The sequence below is a fragment of the Somniosus microcephalus genome, chromosome 9, assembly GCF_052327205.1.
Source record: "Somniosus microcephalus isolate GS21.2 chromosome 9, FLI_Smic_1.0, whole genome shotgun sequence".
NCBI classification, from domain to species: Eukaryota; Metazoa; Chordata; class Chondrichthyes; order Squaliformes; family Somniosidae; genus Somniosus; species Somniosus microcephalus.
The window spans coordinates 61203769-61228046 of NC_140995.1; the positions used below are offsets into that span (position 1 = coordinate 61203769).

Below are 24278 nucleotides of genomic sequence, written 5' to 3' on the forward strand. Positions count from 1 at the left end.
GAGATCGGGGATGAACCGAGATCGGGGATGAGCTGAGATCGGGGATGAGAGGAGATCGGGGATGAGCCGACATTGGGGATGAGCCAAGATTGGGAATGAGAGGAGATCGGGGATGAGCCGAGATCGGGGATGAGAGGACATCGGGGATGAGCGGAGATCGGGGATGAGCTGAGGTCGGGGATGAGAGGAGATCAGGGATGAGCTGAGATCGGGGATGAGAGGAGATCGGGGATGAGCCGAGATTGGGAATGAGCCGAGATCGGGGATGAGCCGAGATTGTGGATGAGTGGAGTTTGGGGATGAGCCGAGATCGGGGATGAGAGGAGATCGGGGAAGAGAGGAGATCGGGGATGAGCCGAGATCGGAGATGAGAGGAGATCGGGGATGAGAGGAGATCGGGGATGAGCGGAGATCGGGATGTGCTGAGACCGGGGATGAGTGGAGATTGGGGATGAGCCGAGATCGGGAATGAGAGGAGATCGGGGATGAGAGGAGATCGGGGAGGAGCCGAGATCGGGGATAAGAGAAGATCGGGGATGAGAGGAGATCGGGGATGAGCCGAGTTTGGGAATGAGCCAAGATCAGGGATGAGCCGAGATCGGGGATGAGCCGAGATCGGGATGAGAGGAGATCGGGGATGAGAGGAGATCGGGGATGAGAGGAGATCGGGGATCAGCGGAGATCTGGATGTGCCGAGATCGGGGATGAGAGGAGATCGGGAATTAGAGGAGATCGGGGATGAGAGGAGATCGGGGATGAGCCGAGATCGGGGATGAGCGGAGATCGGGGATGAGCCGAGATCGGGTATGAGAGGAGATCTGGGATGAGCCGAGTTCGGAGATGAGTCGAGGTCGAGGGAGGGCCAAGATCGGGGATGAGAGGAGATCGGGGATGAGAGGAGATCAGGGATGAGCTGAGATCGGGGATGAAAGGAGATCGGAGATGAACCGACATCGGGAAAGGGCCGAGATCGGGGATGAGATGAGATCGGGGAAGGGCCGAGATCGGTGATGAGAGGAGATCGGGGATGAGCCGACATCGGGGATGAAAGGAGATCAGAGATGAGCCGAGATCGGGGATGAGAGGAGATCGGGGATGAGCTGAGATCAGGGATGAGAGCAGATCGGGGATGAGCAGAGATTGGGGATGAGAGATCGGGGATGAGATGAGATTGGGAATGAGAGGAGATCAGGGATTAGAGGAGATCGGTGATGAGCTGAGATCGGGGATGAGCTGAGATTGGGGATGAGCCGAGATCGGGGATGAGCTGAGATCGGGGATGAGCCAAGATTGGGGATGAGCCGAGGTCGGGGATGAGAGGAGATCGGGGATGAGCCGAGATCGGGGATGAGCCGAGATCGGGGATGAGCCGAGGTCGGGGATGTGAGGAGCTCGGGGATGAGCGGAGATTGGGGATGAGCTGAGATTGGGGATGAGTGGAGATCGGGGATGAGCGGAGATCGGGGATGAACCGAGATCGGGGATGAGCTGAGATCGGGGATGAGAGGAGATCGGGGATGAGCCGACATTGGGGATGAGCCAAGATTGGGAATGAGAGGAGATCGGGGATGAGCCGAGATCGGGGATGAGAGGACATCGGGGATGAGCGGAGATCGGGGATGAGCTGAGGTCGGGGATGAGAGGAGATCAGGGATGAGCTGAGATCGGGAATGAGAGGAGATCGGGGATGAGCCGAGATCGGGGATGAGCCGAGATCGGGGATGAGCCGAGATTGGGGATGAGCCGAGATCGGGGATGAGCCGAGATCAGGGATGAGAGGAGTTCGGGGATGATCCGAGATCGGGGATGAGAGGAGAACGCGGATGAGCCGAGATTGGGAATGAGCCGAGATCAGGGATGAGCCGAGATCGGGGAGGAGCCGAGATCGGGATGAGAGGAGATCGGGGATGAGCTGAGATTGGGAATGAGCCGAGATCGGGGATGAGCCGAGATCGGGGATGAGCTGAGATCGGGATGAGAGGAGATCGGGGATGAGAGGAGATCGGGGATGAGCCGAGATCGGGTTTGAGAGGAGATCGGGGATGAGAGGAGATCTGGGATGAGCCAAGTTCGGAGATGAGTCGAGATCGGGGAAGGGCCGAGATCGGGGATGATCTGAGATCAGGGATGTGCCGAGATCGGGGATGAGCCGAGATCGGGGATGAGACGAGATCGGGGATGAGCCGAGATCGGGGTTGAGAGGAGATCGGGGATGAGCGGAGATCGAGGATGAGAGGAGATCGGGGATGAGCCGAGATTGGGAATGAGCTGAGATCGGGGATGAGCCGAGATTGTGGATGAGTGGAGATTGGGGATGAGCCGAGATCGGGGATGAGAGGAGATCGGTGATGAGAGGAGATCGGGGATTAGCCGAGATCGGGGATGAGAGGAGATCGGGGATGAAAGGAGATCGGGTATGAGCGGAGATCGGCAGCACGGTGGCATAGTGGTTAGCACTGTTGCCTCACAGCACCAGAGACCCGGGTTCGAATCTGGCCTCATGCGACTGTCTGTGTGGAGTTTGTACATTCTCCCCGTGTTTGCGTGGGTTTTCTCCGGGTGCTCCGGTTTCCTCCCACAGTCCAAAGATGTGCGGGTTAGGTTGATTGGCTGTGATAAATTGACCCTTAGTGTTTGGGGGATTAAATACGTGGGGTTACAGGGATAGGGTGGGATATGTGTTGGTGTAGGGGTTACGGGGATCGGGTGGGATATGTGTCGGTGCAGGCTCGATGGGCCGAAATGGCCTCTATCTGCACTGTGGGGTTTCTGTGATTTCTGTGATTTCTGTGATGTGCCGAGACCGGGGATGAGTGGAGATTGGGGATGAGCCGAGATCGGGGATAAGAGAAGAACGGGGATGAGAGAAGATCGGGGATGAGAGGAGATCGGGGATGAGCGGAGATTGGGATGTGCCGAGATCGGGGTTGAGAGGAGATCGAGGATGAGAGGAGATCTGGGATGAGCCAAGTTCGGAGATGAGTCGAGATCGGGGAATGCCGAGATCGGGGATGATCTGAGATCGGGGATGTGCCGAGATCGGGGATGAGCCGAGATCGGGGAGGAGCCGAGATCGGGATGAGAGGAGATCGGGGATGAGCTGAGATTGGGAATGAGCCGAGATCGGGGATGAGCCGAGATCGGGGATGAGCCGAGATCGGGATGAGAGGAGATCGGGGATGAGAGGAGATCGGGGATGAGCCGAGATCGGGGATGTGCCGAGATCGGGGATGAGCCGAGATCGGGGATGAGCCGAGGTCGGGGATGAGACGAGATCGGGGATGAGCCGAGATCGGGGTTGAGAGGAGATCGGGGATGAGCGGAGATCGGGGATGAGAGGAGATCGGGGATGAGCCGAGATTGGGAATGAGCCGAGATCGGGGATGAGCCGAGATTGTGGATGAGTGGAGATTGGGGATGAGCCGAGATCGGGGATGAGAGGAGATCGGGGAAGAGAGGAGATCGGGGATGAGCCGAGATCGGAGATGAGAGGAGATCGGGGATGAGAGGAGATCGGGGATGAGCGGAGATCGGGATGTGCTGAGACCGGGGATGAGTGGAGATTGGGGATGAGCCGAGATCGGGAATGAGAGGAGATCGGGGATGAGAGGAGATCGGGGAGGAGCCGAGATCGGGGATAAGAGAAGATCGGGGATGAGAGGAGATCGGGGATGAGCCGAGTTTGGGAATGAGCCAAGATCAGGGATGAGCCGAGATCGGGGATGAGCCGAGATCGGGATGAGAGGAGATCGGGGATGAGAGGAGATCGGGGATGAGAGGAGATCGGGGATCAGCGGAGATCTGGATGTGCCGAGATCGGGGATGAGAGGAGATCGGGAATTAGAGGAGATCGGGGATGAGAGGAGATCGGGGATGAGCCGAGATCGGGGATGAGCGGAGATCGGGGATGAGCCGAGATCGGGTATGAGAGGAGATCTGGGATGAGCCGAGTTCGGAGATGAGTCGAGGTCGAGGGAGGGCCAAGATCGGGGATGAGAGGAGATCGGGGATGAGAGGAGATCAGGGATGAGCTGAGATCGGGGATGAAAGGAGATCGGAGATGAACCGACATCGGGAAAGGGCCGAGATCGGGGATGAGATGAGATCGGGGAAGGGCCGAGATCGGTGATGAGAGGAGATCGGGGATGAGCCGACATCGGGGATGAAAGGAGATCAGAGATGAGCCGAGATCGGGGATGAGAGGAGATCGGGGATGAGCTGAGATCAGGGATGAGAGCAGATCGGGGATGAGCAGAGATTGGGGATGAGAGATCGGGGATGAGATGAGATCGGGAATGAGAGGAGATCAGGGATTAGAGGAGATCGGGGATGAGCTGAGATCGGGGATGAGCTGAGATTGGGGATGAGCCGAGATCGGGGATGAGCTGAGATCGGGGATGAGCCAAGATTGGGGATGAGCCGAGGTCGGGGATGAGAGGAGATCGGGGATGAGCCGAGATCGGGGATGAGCCGAGATCGGGGATGAGCCGAGGTCGGGGATGTGAGGAGCTCGGGGATGAGCGGAGATTGGGGATGAGCTGAGATTGGGGATGAGTGGAGATCGGGGATGAGCGGAGATCGGGGATGAACCGAGATCGGGGATGAGCTGAGATCGGGGATGAGAGGAGATCGGGGATGAGCCGACATTGGGGATGAGCCAAGATTGGGGATGAGAGGAGATCGGGGATGAGCCGAGATCGGGGATGAGAGGACATCGGGGATGAGCGGAGATCGGGGATGAGCTGAGGTCGGGGATGAGAGGAGATCAGGGATGAGCTGAGATCGGGAATGAGAGGAGATCGGGGATGAGCCGAGATCGGGGATGAGCCGAGATCGGGGATGAGCCGAGATTGGGGATGAGCCGAGATCGGGGATGAGCCGAGATCAGGGATGAGAGGAGTTCGGGGATGATCCGAGATCGGGGATGAGAGGAGAACGCGGATGAGCCGAGATTGGGAATGAGCCGAGATCAGGGATGAGCCGAGATCGGGGAGGAGCCGAGATCGGGATGAGAGGAGATCGGGGATGAGAGGAGATCGGGGATCAGCGCAGGTCTGGTTGTGCTGAGATCGGGGATGAGAGGAGATCGGGAATTAGAGGAGATCGGGGATGAGAGGAGATCGGGGATGAGCCGAGATCGGGGATGAGCCGAGATCAGGGATGAGATGAGATCGGGGATGAGCCAAGATTGGGGATGAGCGGAGCTGGGGATGAGCTGAGATCGGGGATGAGCGGAGATCGGGGATGAGCCGAGATTGGGGATGAGCTGGGATCGGGGATGAGCCGAGATCGGGGATGGGCCAAGGTCGGGGATGCGAGGAGATCGGGGATGAGCCAAGATCGGGGATGAGACGAGCTCGGGGATGAGCTGAGATCGGGGATGAGAGGAGATCGGGGATGAGCGGAGATCAGGGATGAGCCGAGATCAGGCGTGAGAGGAGATCGGGGATGAGCCGAGATTGGGAATGAGCCGAGATCGGGCATGAGCCGAGATCGGGGATGAGCTGAGATTGGGGATGAGAGGAGATCGGGGATGAGAGGAGATCGGGGATGAGCGGAGATCGGGATGTGCCGAGATCGGGGATGAGAGATCGGGGATGAGTGGAGATCTGGGACGAGCCGAGTTCGGAGATGAGTCGAGTTCGGGGAAGGGCCGAGATCGGGGATGAGAGGAGATCGGGGATGAGCTGAGATTGGGAATGAGCCGAGATCGGGGATGAGCCGAGATCGGGGATGAGCCGAGATCGGGATGAGAGGAGATCGGGGATGAGAGGAGATCGGGGATGAGCCGAGATCGTGTTTGAGAGGAGATCGGGGATGAGAGGAGATCTGGGATGAGCCAAGTTCGGAGATGAGTCGAGATCGGGGAAGGGCCGAGATCGGGGATGATCTGAGATCAGGGATGTGCCGAGATCGGGGATGAGCCGAGATCGGGGATGAGACGAGATCGGGGATGAGCCGAGATCGGGGTTGAGAGGAGATCGGGGATGAGCGGAGATCGAGGATGAGAGGAGATCGGGGATGAGCCGAGATTGGGAATGAGCTGAGATCGGGGATGAGCCGAGATTGTGGATGAGTGGAGATTGGGGATGAGCCGAGATCGGGGATGAGAGGAGATCGGTGATGAGAGGAGATCGGGGATGAGCCGAGATCGGGGATGAGAGGAGATCGGGGATGAAAGGAGATCGGGTATGAGCGGAGATCGGCAGCACGGTGGCATAGTGGTTAGCACTGTTGCCTCACAGCACCAGAGACCCGGGTTTGAATCTGGCCTCATGCGACTGTCTGTGTGGAGTTTGTACATTCTCCCCGTGTTTGCGTGGGTTTTCTCCTGGTGCTCCGGTTTCCTCCCACAGTCCAAAGATGTGCGGGTTAGGTTGATTGGCTGTGATAAATTGACCCTTAGTGTTAGGGGGATTAAATATGTGGGGTTACAGGGATAGGGTGGGATATGTGTTGGTGTAGGGGTTACGGGGATCGGGTGGGATATGTGTCGGTGCAGGCTCGATGGGCCGAAATGGCCTCTATCTGCACTGTGGGGTTTCTGTGATTTCTGTGATTTCTGTGATGTGCCGAGACCGGGGATGAGTGGAGATTGGGGATGAGCCGAGATCGGGGATAAGAGAAGAACGGGGATGAGAGGAGATCGGGGATGAGCGGAGATCGGGATGTGCTGAGTTGGGTGATGAGAGGAGATCGGGGATGAGAGGAGATCGGGGATGAGAGGAGATCTGGGATGAGCCGAGTTCGGAGATGAGTCGAGATCGGGGAAGGGCCGAGATTGGGGATGAGAGGAGATCGGGGATGAGCGGAGATTGGGGATGAACCGAGATCGGGGATGAGATGAGATCGGGGATGAGATGAGATCAGGGATGAGAGGAGTTCGGGGATGAGCCGAGATCGGGGATGAGAGGAGATCAGGGATGAGCCGAGATTGTGAATGAGCCGAGATCAGGGATGAGCCGAGATCGGGGATGAGCCGAGATCGGGATGAGAGGATATCGGGGATGAGAGGAGATCGGGGATGAGAGGAGATCGTGGATCAGCGGAGATCTGGATGTGCCGAGATCGGGGATGAGAGGAGATCGGGAATTAGAGGAGATCGGGGATGAGAGGAGATCGGGGATGAGCCGAGATCGGGGATGAGCCGAGATCAGGGATGAGATGAGTTCGGGGATGAGCCAAGATTGGGGATGAGCGGAGATCGGGGATGAGCTGAGATCGGGGATGAGCGGAGATCGGGGATGAGCCGAGATTGGGGATGAGCTGGGATCGGGGATGAGCCGAGATCGGGGATGGGGCAAGGTCGGGGATGCGAGGAGATCGGGGATGAGCCGAGATCGGGGATGAGAGGAGATCTGGGATGAGCTGAGATCGGGGATGAGACGAGATCGGGGATGAGCCGAGATCGGGGATGAGAGGAGATCGGGGATGAGCAGAGATCGGGGATGAGCCGAGATCAGGCGTGAGAGGAGATCGGGGATGAGCCGAGATTGGGGATGAGCCGAGATCGGGGATGAGAGGAGATCGGGGATGAGCCGAGATCGGGGATGAGCCGAGATCAGGGATGAGATGAGATCGGGGATGAGCCAAGATTGGGGATGAGCGGAGATCGGGGATTAGCTGAGATCGGGGATGGGCGGAGATCGGGGATGAGCCGAGATTGGGGATGAGCTGGGATTGCGGATGAGCCGAGATCGGGGATGGGCCAAGGTCGGGGATGCGAGGAGATCGGGGATGAGCTGAGATCGGGGATGAGAGGAGATCGGGGATGAGCAGAGATTGGGGATGAGAGATCGGGGATGAGATGAGATCAGGAATGAGAGGAGATCAGGGATTAGAGGAGATCGGGGATGAGCTGAGATTGGGGATGAGCTGAGATTGGGGATGAGCCGAGATCGGGGATGAGCTGAGATCGGGGATGAGCCAAGATTGGGGATGAGCCGAGGTCGGGGATGAGAGGAGATCGGGGATGAGCTGAGATCGGGGATGAGCCGAGATCAGGGATGAGCCGAGATCGGGGATGAGCCGAGGTCGGGGATGTGAGGAGATCGGGGATGAGCGGAGATTGGGGATGAGCTGAGATTGGGGATGAGTGGAGTTCGGGGATGAGCGGAAATCGGGGATGAACCGAGATCGGGGATGAGCTGAGATCGGGGTGAGAGGAGATCGGGGATGAGCCGAGATCGGGGATGAGCCAAGATTGGGGATGAGAGGAGATCGGGGATGAGCCGAGATCGGGGATGAGAGGACATCGGAGATGAGCGGAGATCGGGGATGAGCTGAGGTCGGGGATGAGAGGAGATCAGGAATGAGCTGAGGTCGGGAATGAGAGGAGATCAGGGATGAGCCGAGATCGGGGATGAGCCGAGATCGGGGATGAGCCGAGATTGGGGATGAGCCGAGATCGGGGATGAGCCGAGAACAGGGATGAGCGGAGTTCGGGGATGAGCCGAGATCGGGGATGAGAGGAGATCGGGGATGAGCCGAGATTGGGAATGAGCCGCGATCAGGGATGAGCCGAGATCGGGGATGAGCCGAGATCGGGATGAGAGGAGATCGGGGATGAGCCGAGATCGGGGATGAGAGGACATCGGGGATGAGCGGAGATCGGGGATGAGCTGAGGTCGGGGATGAGAGGAGATCAGGGATGAGCTGAGATCGGGAATGAGAGGAGATCGGGGATGAGCCGAGATCGGGGATGAGCCGAGATCGGGGATGAGCCGAGATTGGGGATTAGCCGAGATCGGGGATGAGACGCGATCAGGGATGAGAGGAGTTCGGGGATGAGCCGAGATCGGGGATGAGCCGAGATCAGGGATGAGATGAGATCGGGGATGAGCCAAGATTGGGGATGAGCGGAGATCGGGGATGAGCTGAGATCGGGGATGAGCGGAGATCGGGGATGAGCGGAGACCGGGGATGAGCCGAGATCAGGCATGAGAGGAGATCGGGGATGAGCCGAGATTGGGGATGAGCCGAGATCGGGGATGAGAGGAGACCGGGGATGAGCCGAGATTGGGAATGAGCCGAGATCGGGGATGAGCCGAGATCGGGGATGAGCCGAGATCGGGGATGAGGGGAGATCGGGGTTGAGAGGAGATTGGGGATGAGCCGAGATCGGGGATGAGCCAAGATTGGGGATGAGAGGAGATCGGGGATGAACCGAGATCGGGGATGAGAGGACATCGGAGATGAGCGGAGATTGGGGATGAGCTGAGGTCGGGGATGAGAGGAGATCAGGGGTGAGCTGAGATCGGGAATGAGAGGAGACCGGGGTTGAGCCGAGATCGGGGATGAGCCGAGATCGGGGATGAGCCGAGATTGGGGATGAGCCGAGATCGGGGATGAGCCGAGATCAGGGATGGGAGGAGTTCGGGGATGAGCCGAAATCGGGGATGAGAGGAGATCGGGGATGAGCCGAGATTGGGAATGAGCCGAGATCAGCGATGAGCCGAGATCGGGGATGAGCCGAGATCGGGATGAGAGGAGATCGGGGATGAGAGTAGATCGGGGATGAGAGGAGATCGGGGATCAGCGGAGATCTGGATGTGCCGAGATCAGGGATGAGAGGAGATCGGGAATTAGAGGAGATCGGGGATGAGAGGAGATCGGGGATGAGCCGAGCTCAGGGATGAGATGAGATCGGGGATGAGCCAAGATTGGGGATGAGCGGAGAGCGGGGATAAGCTGAGATCGGGGATGAGCGGAGATCGGGGATGAGCCGAGATTGTGGATGACCTGGGATCGGGGATGAGGCAATATCGGGGATGGGCCAAGGTCGGGGATGCGAGGAGATCGGGGATGAGCCGAGATCGGGGATGAGCCGACATCGGGGATGAGAGGAGATCTGGGATGAGCTGAGATCGGGAATGAGACGAGATCGGGGATGAGCCGAGATCGGGGATGAGAGGAGATCGGGGATGAGCGGAGATCGGGGATGAGCCGAGATCAGGCGTGAGAGGAGATCGGGGATGAGCCGAGATTGGGGATGAGCCGAGATCGGGGATGAGAGGAGATCGGGGATGAGCCGAGATTGGGAATGAGCCGAGATCGGGGATGAGCCGAGATCGGGGATGAGAGGAGATCAGGGATGAGAGGAGATCGGGGATGAGCGGAGATCGGGATGTGCCGAGATCGGGGTTGAGAGGAGATCGAGGATGAGAGGAGATCTGGGATGAGCCAAGTTCGGAGATGAGTCGAGATCGGGAAAGGCCGAGATCGGGGATGATCTGAGATCGGGGATGTGCTGAGATCGGGGATGAGCCGAGATCGGGGATGAGCCGAGATCGGGGATGAGACGAGATCGGGGATGAGCCGAGATCGGGGTTGAGAGGAGATCGGGGATGAGCGGAGATCGGGGATGAGAGGAGATCGGGGATGAGCCGAGATTGGGAATGAGCCGAGATCGGGGATGAGCCGAGATTGTGGATGAGTTGAGATTGGGGATGAGCCGAGATCGGGGATGAGAGGAGATCGGGGATGAGAGGAGATCGGGGATGAGCCGAGATCAGGGATGAGAGGAGATCGGGGATGAGCTGAGATTGGGAATGAGCCGAGATCGGGGATGAGCCGAGATCGGGGATGAGCCGAGATCGGGATGAGAGGAGATCGGGGATGAGCCGAGATTCGGGATGAGAGGAGATCGGGGATGAGATGAGATCGGGAATGAGAGGAGATCGGGGATGAGAGGAGATCGGGGATGAGATGAGATCGGGGATGAGATGAGATCGGGGATGAGCCAAGATTGGGGATGAGCGGAGATCGGGGATGAGCGGAGATCGGGGATGAGACGAGATCGGGGATGAGCCGAGATCGGGGATGAGCCGAGATCAGGGATGAGCCGAGATTGGGGATGAGCCGAGATCGGGGATGAGAGGAGATCGGGGATGAGCCGAGATCGGGGATGAGCCGAGATCGGGGATGAGCCGAGATTGGGGATGAGCCGAGATCGGGGATGAGACGAGATCAGGGATGAGAGGAGTTCGGGGATGAGCCGAGTTCGGGGATGAGAGGAGATCGGGGATGAGCCGAGATTGGGAATGAGCCGAGATCAGGTATGAGCCGAGATCGGGGATGAGACGAGATCAGGGATGAGCCAAGATCGGGGATGAGCCGAGATCGGGGATGAGCCGGGATTGGGGATGAGCCGAGATCGGGGATGAGAGGAGATCGGGGATGAGCCGAGATCGGGGATGAGCCGAGATCGGGGATGAGCCGAGATTGGGGATGAGCCGAGATCGGGGATGAGACGAGATCAGGGATGAGAGGAGTTCGGGGATGAGCCGAGATCGGGGATGAGAGGAGATCGGGGATGAGCCGAGATCGGGGATGAGCCGAGATCGGGATGAGAGGAGATCGGGGATGAGAGGAGATCGGGGATGAAAGGAGATCGGGGATCAGCGGAGATCTGGATGTGCCGAGATCGGGGATGAGAGGAGATCGGGAATTAGAGGAGATCGGGGATGAGAGGAGATCGGGGATGAGCCGAGATCAGGGATGAGATGAGATCGGGGATGAGCCAAGATTGGGGATGAGCGGAGATCGGGGATGAGCTGAGATCGGGGATGGGCGGAGATCGGGGATGAGCCGAGATTGGGGATGAGCTGGGATTGGGGATGAGCCGAGATCGGGGATGGGCCAAGGTCGGGGATGCGAGGAGATCGGGGATGAGCCGAGATCGGGATGAGAGGAGATCGGGCATGAGCAGAGATTGGGGATGAGAGATCGGGGATGAGATGAGATCGGGAATGAGAGGAGATCAGGGATTAGAGGAGATCGGGGATGAGCTGAGATCGGGGATGAGCTGAGATTGGGGATGAGCCGAGATCGGGGATGAGCTGAGATCGGGGATGAGCCAAGGTTGGGGATGAGCCGAGGTCGGGGATGAGAGATCGGGGATGAGCTGAGATCCGGGATGAGCCGAGATCGGGGATGAGCCGAGATCGGGGATGAGCTGAGATCGGGGATGAGACGAGATCGGGGATGAGCCGAGATCAGGGATGAGAGGAGATCGGGGATGAGCGGAGGTCGGGGATGAGCCGAGATCAGGCGTGAGAGGAGATCGGGGATGAGCCGAGATTGGGGATGAGCCGAGATCGGGGATGAGAGGAGATCGGGGATGAGCCGAGATTGGGAATGAGCCGAGATCGGGGATGAGCCGAGATTGGGGATGAGAGGAGATCGGGGATGAGAGGAGATCGGGGATGAGCGGAGATCGGGATGTGCCGAGATCGGGGTTGAGAGGAGATCGAGGATGAGAGGAGATCTGGGATGAGCCAAGTTCGGAGATGAGTCGAGATCGGGGAAGGGCCGAGATCGGGGATGATCTGAGATCGGGGATGTGCTGAGATCGGGGATGAGCCAAGATCGGGGATGAGCCGAGATCGGGGATGAGACGAGATCGGGGATGAGCCGAGATCGGGGTTGAGAGGAGATTGGGGATGAGCGGAGATCGGGGATGAGAGGAGATCGGGGATGAGCCGAGATTGGGAATGAGCCGAGATCGGGGATGAGCCGAGATTGTGGATGAGTTGAGATTGGGGATGAGCCGAGATCGGGGATGAGAGGAGATCGGGGATGAGAGGAGATCGGGGATGAGCCGAGATCGGAGATGAGAGGAGATCGGGGATGAGACGAGATCGGGGATGAGCGGAGATCGGGATGTGCCGAGACCGGGGATGAGTGGAGATTGGGGATGAGCCGAGATCGGGGATGAGAGGAGATCGGAGATGAGAGGAGATCGGGGATGAGCCGAGATCGGGGATAAGAGAAGATCGGGGATGAGAGGAGATCGGGGATGAGCGGAGATCGGGATGTGCTGAGATCGGGGATGGGAGGAGATCGGGGATGAGAGGAGATCGGGGATGAGAGGAGATCGGGGATGAGCCGAGATCAGGGATGAGAGGAGATCGGGGATGAGCTGAGATTGGGAATGAGCCGAGATCGGGGATGAGCCGAGATCGGGATGAGAGGAGATCGGGGATGAGCCGAGATTTGGGATGAGAGGAGATCGGGGATGAGATGAGATCGGGAATGAGAGGAGATCGGGGATGAGAGGAGATCGGGGATGAGATGAGATCGGGGATGAGATGAGATCGGGGATGAGCCAAGATTGGGGATGAGCGGAGATCGGGGATGAGCCGAGATCGGGGATGAGCCGAGATCGGGATGAGAGGAGATCGGGGATGAGAGGAGATCGGGGATGAGAGGAGATCGGGGATCAGCGGAGATCTGGATGTGCCGAGATCAGGGATGAGATGAGATCGGGGATGAGCCAAGATTGGGGATGAGCGGACAGCGGGGATGAGCTGAGATCGGCGATGAGCGGAGATCGGGGATGAGCCAAGATTGGGGATGAGCTGGGATCGGGGATGAGCCGAGATCGGGGATGGGCCGAGATTGGGGATGAGCCGAGATCGGGGATGAGACGAGATCAGGGATGAGAGGAGTTCGGGGATGAGCCGAGTTCGGGGATGAGAGGAGATCGGGGATGAGCCGAGATTGGGAATGAGCCGAGATCAGGTATGAGCCGAGATCGGGGATGAGACGAGATCAGGGATGAGCCAAGATCGGGGATGAGCCGAGATCGGGGATGAGCCGGGATTGGGGATGAGCCGAGATCGGGGATGAGAGGAGATCGGGGATGAGCCGAGATCGGGGATGAGCCGAGATCGGGGATGAGCCGAGATTGGGGATGAGCCGAGATCGGGGATGAGACGAGATCAGGGATGAGAGGAGTTCGGGGATGAGCCGAGATCGGGGATGAGAGGAGATCGGGGATGAGCCGAGATTGGGAATGAGCCGAGATCAGGGCTGAGCCGAGATCGGGGATGAGCCGAGATCGGGATGAGAGGAGATCGGGGATGAGAGGAGATCGGGGATGAAAGGAGATCGGGGATCAGCGGAGATCTGGATGTGCCGAGATCGGGGATGAGAGGAGATCGGGAATTAGAGGAGATCGGGGATGAGAGGAGATCGGGGATGAGCCGAGATCAGGGATGAGATGAGATCGGGGATGAGCCAAGATTGGGGATGAGCGGAGATCGGGGATGAGCTGAGATCGGGGATGGGCGGAGATCGGGGATGAGCCGAGATTGGGGATGAGCTGGGATTGGGGATGAGCCGAGATCGGGGATGGGCCAAGGTCGGGGATGCGAGGAGATCGGGGATGAGCCGAGATCGGGATGAGAGGAGATCGGGCATGAGCAGAGATTGGGGATGAGAGATCGGGGATGAGATGAGATCGGGAATGAGAGGAGATCAGGGATTAGAGGAGATCGGGGATGAGCTGAGATCGGGGATGAGCTGAGATTGGGGATGAGCCGAGATCGGGGATGAGCTGAGATCGGGGATGAGCCAAGGTTGGGGATGAGCCGAGGTCGGGGATGAGAGATCGGGGATGAGCTGAGATCCGGGATGAGCCGAGATCGGGGATGAGCCGAGATCGGGGATGAGCTGAGATCGGGGATGAGACGAGATCGGGGATGAGCCGAGATCAGGGATGAGAGGAGATCGGGGATGAGCGGAGATCGGGGATGAGCCGAGATCAGGCGTGAGAGGAGATCGGGGATGAGCCGAGATTGGGGATGAGCCGAGATCGGGGATGAGAGGAGATCGGGGATGAGCCGAGATTGGGAATGAGCCGAGATCGGGGATGAGCCGAGATTGGGGATGAGAGGAGATCGGGGATGAGAGGAGATCGGGGATGAGCGGAGATCGGGATGTGCCGAGATCGGGGTTGAGAGGAGATCGAGGATGAGAGGAGATCTGGGATGAGCCAAGTTCGGAGATGAGTCGAGATCGGGGAAGGGCCGAGATCGGGGATGATCTGAGATCGGGGATGTGCTGAGATCGGGGATGAGCCAAGATCGGGGATGAGCCGAGATCGGGGATGAGACGAGATCGGGGATGAGCCGAGATCGGGGTTGAGAGGAGATTGGGGATGAGCGGAGATCGGGGATGAGAGGAGATCGGGGATGAGCCGAGATTGGGAATGAGCCGAGATCGGGGATGAGCCGAGATTGTGGATGAGTTGAGATTGGGGATGAGCTGAGATCGGGGATGAGAGGAGATCGGGGATGAGAGGAGATCGGGGATGAGCCGAGATCGGAGATGAGAGGAGATCGGGGATGAGACGAGATCGGGGATGAGCGGAGATTGGGATGTGCCGAGACCGGGGATGAGTGGAGATTGGGGATGAGCCGAGATCGGGGATGAGAGGAGATCGGAGATGAGAGGAGATCGGGGATGAGCCGAGATCGGGGATAAGAGAAGATCGGGGATGAGAGGAGATCGGGGATGAGCGGAGATCGGGATGTGCTGAGATCGGGGATGGGAGGAGATCGGGGATGAGAGGAGATCGGGGATGAGAGGAGATCGGGGATGAGCCGAGATCAGGGATGAGAGGAGATCGGGGATGAGCTGAGATTGGGAATGAGCCGAGATCGGGGATGAGCCGAGATCGGGATGAGAGGAGATCGGGGATGAGCCGAGATTTGGGATGAGAGGAGATCGGGGATGAGATGAGATCGGGAATGAGAGGAGATCGGGGATGAGAGGAGATCGGGGATGAGATGAGATCGGGGATGAGATGAGATCGGGGATGAGCCAAGATTGGGGATGAGCGGAGATCGGGGATGAGCCGAGATCGGGGAAGAGCCGAGATCGGGATGAGAGGAGATCGGGGATGAGAGGAGATCGGGGATGAGAGAAGATCGGGGATCAGCGGAGATCTGGATGTGCCGAGATCGGGGATGAGTGGAGATCAGGAATTAGAGGAGATCGGGGATGAGAGGAGATCGGGGATGAGCCGAGATCGGGGATGAGCCGAGATCAGGGATGAGATGAGATCGGGGATGAGCCAAGATTGGGGATGAGCGGACAGCGGGGATGAGCTGAGATCGGCGATGAGCGGAGATCGGGGATGAGCCGAGATTGGGGATGAGCTGGGATCGGGGATGAGCCGAGATCGGGGATGGGCCAAGGTCGGGGATGCGAGGAGATCGGGGATGAGCCGAGATCGGGGATGAGAGGAGATCTGGGATGAGCTGAGATCGGGGATGAGACGAGATCGGGGATGAGCCGAGATCAGGGATGAGAGGAGATCGGGGATGAGCGGAGATCGGGGATGAGCCGAGATCAGGCGTGAGAGGAGATTGGGGATGAGCCGAGAATGGGGATGAGCCGAGATCGGGGATGAGAGGAGATCGGGGATGAGCCGAGATTGGGAATGAGCCGAGATCGGGGATGAGCCAAGATCGGGGATGAGCCGAGATCGGGGATGAGAGGAGATCGGGGATGAGAGGAGATCGGGGATGAGCGGAGATCGGGATGTGCCGAGATCGGGGATGAGAGGAGATCGGGGATGAGTGGAGATCTGGGATGATCCGAGTTCAGAGATGAGTCGAGATCGGGGAACGTCCAAGATCGGGGATGAGAGGAGATCGGGGATGAGCTGAGATTGGGAATGAGCCGAGATCGGGGATGAGCCGAGATCGGGATGAGAGGTGATCGGGGATGAGAGGAGATCGGGGATGAGCGGAGATTGGGATGTGCCGAGATCGGGGTTGAGAGGAGATCGGGGATGAGAGGAGATCTGGGATGAGCCAAGTTCGGAGATGAGTCGAGATCGGGGAAGGGCCGAGATCGTGGCTGATCTGAGATCGGGGATGTGCCAAGATCGGGGATGAGCCGAGATCGGGGATGAGACGAGATCGGGGATGAGCTGAGATCGGGGTTGAGAGGAGATCGGGGATGAGCGGAGATCGGGGATGAGAGGAGATCGGGGATGAGCCGAGATTGGGAATGAGCCGAGATCGGGGATGAGCCGAGATTGTGGATGAGTGGAGATTGGGGATGAGCCGAGATCGGGGATGAGAGGAGATCGGGGATGAGAGGAGATCGGGGATGAGCCGAGATCGGGGATGAGAGGAGATCGGGGATGAGAGGAGATCGGGGATGAGCGGAGATCGGGATGTGCCGAGACCGGGGATGAGTGGAGATTGGGGATGAGCCGAGATCGGGGATGAGGGGAGATCGGGGATGAGAGGAGATCGGGGATGAGCCGAGATTGGGAATGAGCCGAGATCGGGGATGAGCCGAGATCGGGGATGAGCCGAGATCGGGGATGAGAGGAGATCGGGGATGAGAGGAGATCGGGGATGAGCGGAGCTCGGGATGTGCCGAGATCGGGGATGAGAGGAGATCGGGGATGAGTGGAGATCTGGGATGAGCCGAGTTCGGAGATGAGTCGAGATCGGGGAAGGGCCGAGATCGGGGATGAGAGGAGATCGGGGATGAGCTGAGATTGGGAATGAGCCGAGATCGGGATGTGCCGAGACCGGGGATGAGTGGAGATTGGGGATGAGCCGAGATTGAGGATGAGCCGAGATCGGGGATGAGAGGAGATCGGGGATGAGCCGAGATTGGGAATGAGCCGAGATCGGGGATGAGCCGAGATCGGGGATGAGCCGAGATTGGGAATGAGCCGAGATCGGGGATGAGCCGAGATCGGGGATGAGCCGAGATCGGGGATGAGAGGAGATCGGGGATGAGAGGAGATCGGGGATGAGCGGAGATCGGGATGTGCCGAGATCGGGGATGAGAGGAGATCGGGGAAGAGTGGAGATCTGGGATGAGCCGAGTTCGGAGATGAGTCGAGATCGGGGAAGGGCCGAGATCGGGGATGAGAGGAGATCGGGGATGAGCTGAGATTGGGAATGAGCCGAGATCGGGGATGAGCCGAGATCGGGATGAGAGGTGATCGGGGATGAGAGGAGATCGGGGATGAGCGGAGATTGGTATGTGCCGAGATCGGGGTTGAGAGGAGATCGGGGATGAGAGGAGATCTGGGATGAGCCAAGTTCGGAGATGAGTCGAGATCGGGGAAGGGCCGAGATCGGGGCTGATCTGAGATCGGGGATGTGCCGAGATCGGGGTTGAGCCGAGATCGGGGATGAGACGAGATCGGGGATGAGCCGAGATCGGGGTTGAGAGGAGATCGCGGATGAGCGGAGATCGGGGATGAGAGCAGATCGGGGATGAGCCGAGATCGGGGATGAGCTGAGATCAGGGATGAGATGAGATCGGGGATGAGCCAAGATTGGGGATGAGCGGAGAGCGGGGATGAGCTGAGATCGGGGATGAGCGGAGATCGGGGATGAGCCGAGATTGGGGATGAGCTGGGATCGGGGATGAGCCGAGATCGGGGATGGGCCAAGGTCGGGGATGCGAGGAGATCGGGGATGAGCCGAGATCGGGGATGAGCCAAGATCGGGGATGAGAGGAGATCGGGGATGAGCCGAGATCAGGCGTGAGAGGAGATTGGGGATGAGCCGAGATTGGGGATGATCCGAGATCGGGGATGAGAGGAGATCGGGGATGAGCCGAGATTGGGAATGAGCCGAGATCGGGGATGAGCCGAGATCGGGGATGAGCCGAGATCGGGGATGAGAGGAGATCGGGGATGAGAGGAGATCGGGGATGAGCGGAGATCGGGATGTGCCGAGATCGGGGATGAGAGGAGATCGGGGATGAGTGGAGATCTGGGATGAGCCGAGTTCGGAGATGAGTCGAGATCGGGGAAGGGCCGAGATCGGGGATGAGAGGAGATCGGGGATGAGCTGAGATTGGGAATGAGCCGAGATCGGGGATGAGCCGAGATTGGGGATGAGCCGAGATCGGGGATGAGACGAGATCAGGGATGAGAGGAGTTCGGGGATGAGCCGAGATCGGGGATGAGAGGAGATCGGGGATGAGCCGAGATTGGGAATGAGCCGAGATCAGGGCTGAGCCGAGATCGGGGATGAGCCGAGATCGGGATGAGAGGAGATCGGGGATGAGAGGAGATCGGGGATGAAAGGAGATCGGGGATCAGCGGAGATCTGGATGTGCCGAGATCGGGGATGAGAGGAGATCGGGAATTAGAGGAGATCGGGGATGAGAGGAGATCGGGGATGAGCCGAGATCAGGGATGAGATGAGATCGGGGATGAGCCAAGATTGGGGATGAGCGGAGATCGGGGATGAGCTGAGATCGGGGATGGGCGGAGATCGGGGATGAGCCGAGATTGGGGATGAGCTGGGATTGGGGATGAGCCGAGATCGGGGATGGGCCAAGGTCGGGGATGCGAGGAGATCGGGGATGAGCCGAGATCGGGATGAGAGGAGATCGGGCATGAGCAGAGATTGGGGATGAGAGATCGGGGATGAGATGAGATCGGGAATGAGAGGAGATCAGGGATTAGAGGAGATCGGGGATGAGCTGAGATCGGGGATGAGCTGAGATTGGGGATGAGCCGAGATCGGGGATGAGCTGAGATCGGGGATGAGCCAAGGTTGGGGATGAGCCGAGGTCGGGGATGAGAGAACGGGGATGAGCTGAGATCGGGGATGAGACGAGATCGGGGATGAGCCGAGATCAGGGATGAGAGGAGATCGGGGATGAGCGGAGATCGGGGATGAGCCGAGATCAGGCGTGAGAGGAGATCGGGGATGAGCCGAGATTGGGGATGAGCCGAGATCGGGGATGAGCCGAGATTGGGAATGAGCCGAGATCGGGGATGAGCCGAGATTGGGGATGAGAGGAGATCGGGGATGAGAGGAGATCGGGGATGAGCGGAGATCGGGATGTGCCGAGATCGGGGTTGAGAGGAGATCGAGGATGAGAGGAGATCTGGGATGAGCCAAGTTCGGAGATGAGTCGAGATCGGGGAAGGGCCGAGATCGGGGATGATCTGAGATCGGGGATGTGCTGAGATCGGGGATGAGCCAAGATCGGGGATGAGCCGAGATCGGGGATGAGACGAGATCGGGGATGAGCCGAGATCGGGGTTGAGAGGAGATTGGGGATGAGCGGAGATCGGGGATGAGAGGAGATCGGGGATGAGCCGAGATTGGGAATGAGCCGAGATCGGGGATGAGCCGAGATTGTGGATGAGTTGAGATTGGGGATGAGCTGAGATCGGGGATGAGAGGAGATCGGGGATGAGAGGAGATCGGGGATGAGCCGAGATCGGAGATGAGAGGAGATCGGGGATGAGACGAGATCGGGGATGAGCGGAGATTGGGATGTGCCGAGACCGGGGATGAGTGGAGATTGGGGATGAGCCGAGATCGGGGATGAGAGGAGATCGGAGATGAGAGGAGATCGGGGATGAGCCGAGATCGGGGATAAGAGAAGATCGGGGATGAGAGGAGATCGGGGATGAGCGGAGATCGGGATGTGCTGAGATCGGGGATGGGAGGAGATCGGGGATGAGAGGAGATCGGGGATGAGAGGAGATCGGGGATGAGCCGAGATCAGGGATGAGAGGAGATCGGGGATGAGCTGAGATTGGGAATGAGCCGAGATCGGGGATGAGCCGAGATCGGGATGAGAGGAGATCGGGGATGAGCCGAGATTTGGGATGAGAGGAGATCGGGGATGAGATGAGATCGGGAATGAGAGGAGATCGGGGATGAGAGGAGATCGGGGATGAGATGAGATCGGGGATGAGATGAGATCGGGGATGAGCCAAGATTGGGGATGAGCGGAGATCGGGGATGAGCCGAGATCGGGGATGAGCCGAGATCGGGATGAGAGGAGATCGGGGATGAGAGGAGATCGGGGATGAGAGGAGATCGGGGATCAGCGGAGATCTGGATGTGCCGAGATCGGGGATGAGTGGAGATCAGGAATTAGAGGAGATCGGGGATGAGAGGAGATCGGGGATGAGCCGAGATCGGGGATGAGATGAGATCGGGGATGAGCCAAGATTGGGGATGAGCGGACAGCGGGGATGAGCTGAGATCGGCGATGAGCGGAGATCGGGGATGAGCCGAGATTGGGGATGAGCTGGGATCGGGGATGAGCCGAGATCGGGGATGGGCCAAGGTCGGGGATGCGAGGAGATCGGGGATGAGCCGAGATCGGGGATGAGAGGAGATCTGGGATGAGCTGAGATCGGGGATGAGACGAGATCGGGGATGTGCCGAGATCAGGGATGAGAGGAGATCGGGGATGAGCGGAGATCGGGGATGAGCCGAGATCAGGCGTGAGAGGAGATTGGGGATGAGCCGAGAATGGGGATGAGCCGAGATCGGGGATGAGAGGAGATCGGGGATGAGCCGAGATTGGGAATGAGCCGAGATCGGGGATGAGCCAAGATCGGGGATGAGCCGAGATCGGGGATGAGAGGAGATCGGGGATGAGAAGAGATCGGGGATGAGCGGAGATCGGGATGTGCCGAGATCGGGGATGAGAGGAGATCGGGGATGAGTGGAGATCTGGGATGATCCGAGTTCAGAGATGAGTCGAGATCGGGGAACGTCCGAGATCGGGGATGAGAGGAGATCGGGGATGAGCTGAGATTGGGAATGAGCCGAGATCGGGGATGAGCCGAGATCGGGATGAGAGGTGATCGGGGATGAGAGGAGATCGGGGATGAGCGGAGATTGGGATGTGCAGAGATCGGGGTTGAGAGGAGATCGGGGATGAGAGGAGATCTGGGATGAGCCAAGTTCGGAGATGAGTCGAGATCGGGGAAGGGCCGAGATCGTGGCTGATCTGAGATCGGGGATGTGCCAAGATCGGGGATGAGCCGAGATCGGGGATGAGACGAGATCGGGGATGAGCTGAGATCGGGGTTGAGAGGAGATCGGGGATGAGCGGAGATCGGGGATGAGAGGAGATCGGGGATGAGCCGAGATTGGGAATGAGCCGAGATCGGGGATGAGCCGAGATTGTGGATGAGTGGAGATTGGGGATGAGCCGAGATCGGGGATGAGAGGAGATCGGGGATGAGAGGAGATCGGGGATGAGCCGAGATCGGGGATGAGAGGAGATCGGGGATGAGAGGAGATCGGGGATGAGCGGAGATCGGGATGTGCCGAGACCGGGGATGAGTGGAGATTGGGGATGAGCCGAGATCGGGGATGAGGGGAGATCGGGGATGAGAGGAGATCGGGGATGAGCCGAGATTGGGAATGAGCCGAGATCGGGGATGAGCCGAGATCGGGGATGAGCCGAGATCGGGGATGAGAGGAGATCGGGGATGAGCGGAGCTCGGGATGTGCCGAGATCGGGGATGAGAGGAGATCGGGGATGAGTGGAGATCTGGGATGAGCCGAGTTCGGAGATGAGTCGAGATCGGGGAAGGGCCGAGATCGGGGATGAGAGGAGATTGGGGATGAGCTGAGATTGGGAATGAGCCGAGATCGGGATGTGCCGAGACCGGGGATGAGTGGAGATTGGGGATGAGCCGAGATTGAGGATGAGCCGAGATCGGGGATGAGCCGAGATTGGGAATGAGCCGAGATCGGGGATGAGCCGAGATCGGGGATGAGCCGAGATTGGGAATGAGCCGAGATCGGGGATGAGCCGAGATCGGGGATGAGCCGAGATCGGGGATGAGAGGAGATCGGGGATGAGAGGAGATCGGGGATGAGCGGAGATCGGGATGTGCCGAGATCGGGGATGAGAGGAGATCGGGGAAGAGTGGAGATCTGGGATGAGCCGAGTTCGGAGATGAGTCGAGATCGGGGAAGGGCCGAGATCGGGGATGAGAGGAGATCGGGGATGAGCTGAGATTGGGAATGAGCCGAGATCGGGGATGAGCCGAGATCGGGATGAGAGGTGATCGGGGATGAGAGGAGATCGGGGATGAGCGGAGATTGGTATGTGCCGAGATCGGGGTTGAGAGGAGATCGGGGATGAGAGGAGATCTGGGATGAGCCAAGTTCGGAGATGAGTCGAGATCGGGGAAGGGCCGAGATCGGGGCTGATCTGAGATCGGGGATGTGCCGAGATCGGGGTTGAGCCGAGATCGGGGATGAGACGAGATCGGGGATGAGCCGAGATCGGGGTTGAGAGGAGATCGCGGATGAGCGGAGATCGGGGATGAGAGCAGATCGGGGATGAGCCGAGATCGGGGATGAGCTGAGATCAGGGATGAGATGAGATCGGGGATGAGCCAAGATTGGGGATGAGCGGAGAGCGGGGATGAGCTGAGATCGGGGATGAGCGGAGATCGGGGATGAGCCGAGATTGGGGATGAGCTGGGATCGGGGATGAGCCGAGATCGGGGATGGGCCAAGGTCGGGGATGCGAGGAGATCGGGGATGAGCCGAGATCGGGGATGAGCCAAGATCGGGGATGAGAGGAGATCGGGGATGAGCCGAGATCAGGCGTGAGAGGAGATTGGGGATGAGCCGAGATTGGGGATGAGCCGAGATCGGGGATGAGAGGAGATCGGGGATGAGCCGAGATTGGGAATGAGCCGAGATCGGGGATGAGCCGAGATCGGGGATGAGCCGAGATCGGGGATGAGAGGAGATCGGGGATGAGAGGAGATCGGGGATGAGCGGAGATCGGGATGTGCCGAAATCGGGGATGAGAGGAGATCGGGGATGAGTGGAGATCTGGGATGAGCCGAGTTCGGAGATGAGTCGAGATCGGGGAAGGGCCGAGATCGGGGATGAGAGGAGATCGGGGATGAGCTGAGATTGGGAATGAGCCGAGATCGGGGATGAGCCGAGATCGGGATGAGAGGTGATCGGGGATGAGAGGAGATCGGGGATGAGCGGAGATTGGGATGTGCCAAGATCGGGGTTGAGAGGAGATCGGGGATGAGAGGAGATCTGGGATGAGCCAAGTTCGGAGATGAGTCGAGATCAGGGAAGGGCCGACATCGGGGCTGATCTGAGATCGGGGATGTGCCGAGATCGGGGATGAGCCGAGATCGGGGATGAGACGAGATCGGGGATGAGCCGAGATCGGGGTTGAGAGGAGATCGCGGATGAGCGGAGATCGGGGATGAGAGCAGATCGGGGATTAGCCGAGATCGGGGATGAGCCGAGATCAGGGATGAGATGAGATCGGGGATGAGCCAATATTGGGGATGAGCGGAGAGCGGGGATGAGCTGAGATCGGCGATGAGCGGAGATCGGGGATGAGCCGAGATTGGGGATGAGCTGGGATCGGGGATGAGCCGAGATCGGGGATGGGCCAAGGTCGGGGATGCGAGGAGATCGGGGATGAGCCGAGATCGGGGATGAGCCGAGATCGGGGATGAGAGGAGATCGGGGATGAGCGGAGATCGGGGATGAGCCGAGATTAGGCGTGAGAGGAGATTGGGGATGAGCCAAGATTGGGGATGAGCCGAGATCGGGGATGAGAGGAGATCGGTGATGAGCCGAGATTGGGAATGAGCCGAGATCGGGGATGAGCCGAGATCGGGGAAGAGCCGAGATCGGGGATGAGAGGAGATCGGGGATGAGAGGAGATCGGGGATGAGCGGA

The 24278-nt window shown here is 59.2% G+C and overlaps 1 protein-coding gene across 1 annotated transcript in view; it reads left to right on the plus strand.

Annotated features, from left to right (window-relative positions):
• The window catches only part of pcnx2 (pecanex 2), a 946160-nt gene that overhangs the window by 161063 nt on the left and 760819 nt on the right, over positions 1 to 24278 (plus strand). The gene's annotated exons all lie outside the window — the stretch shown is intronic.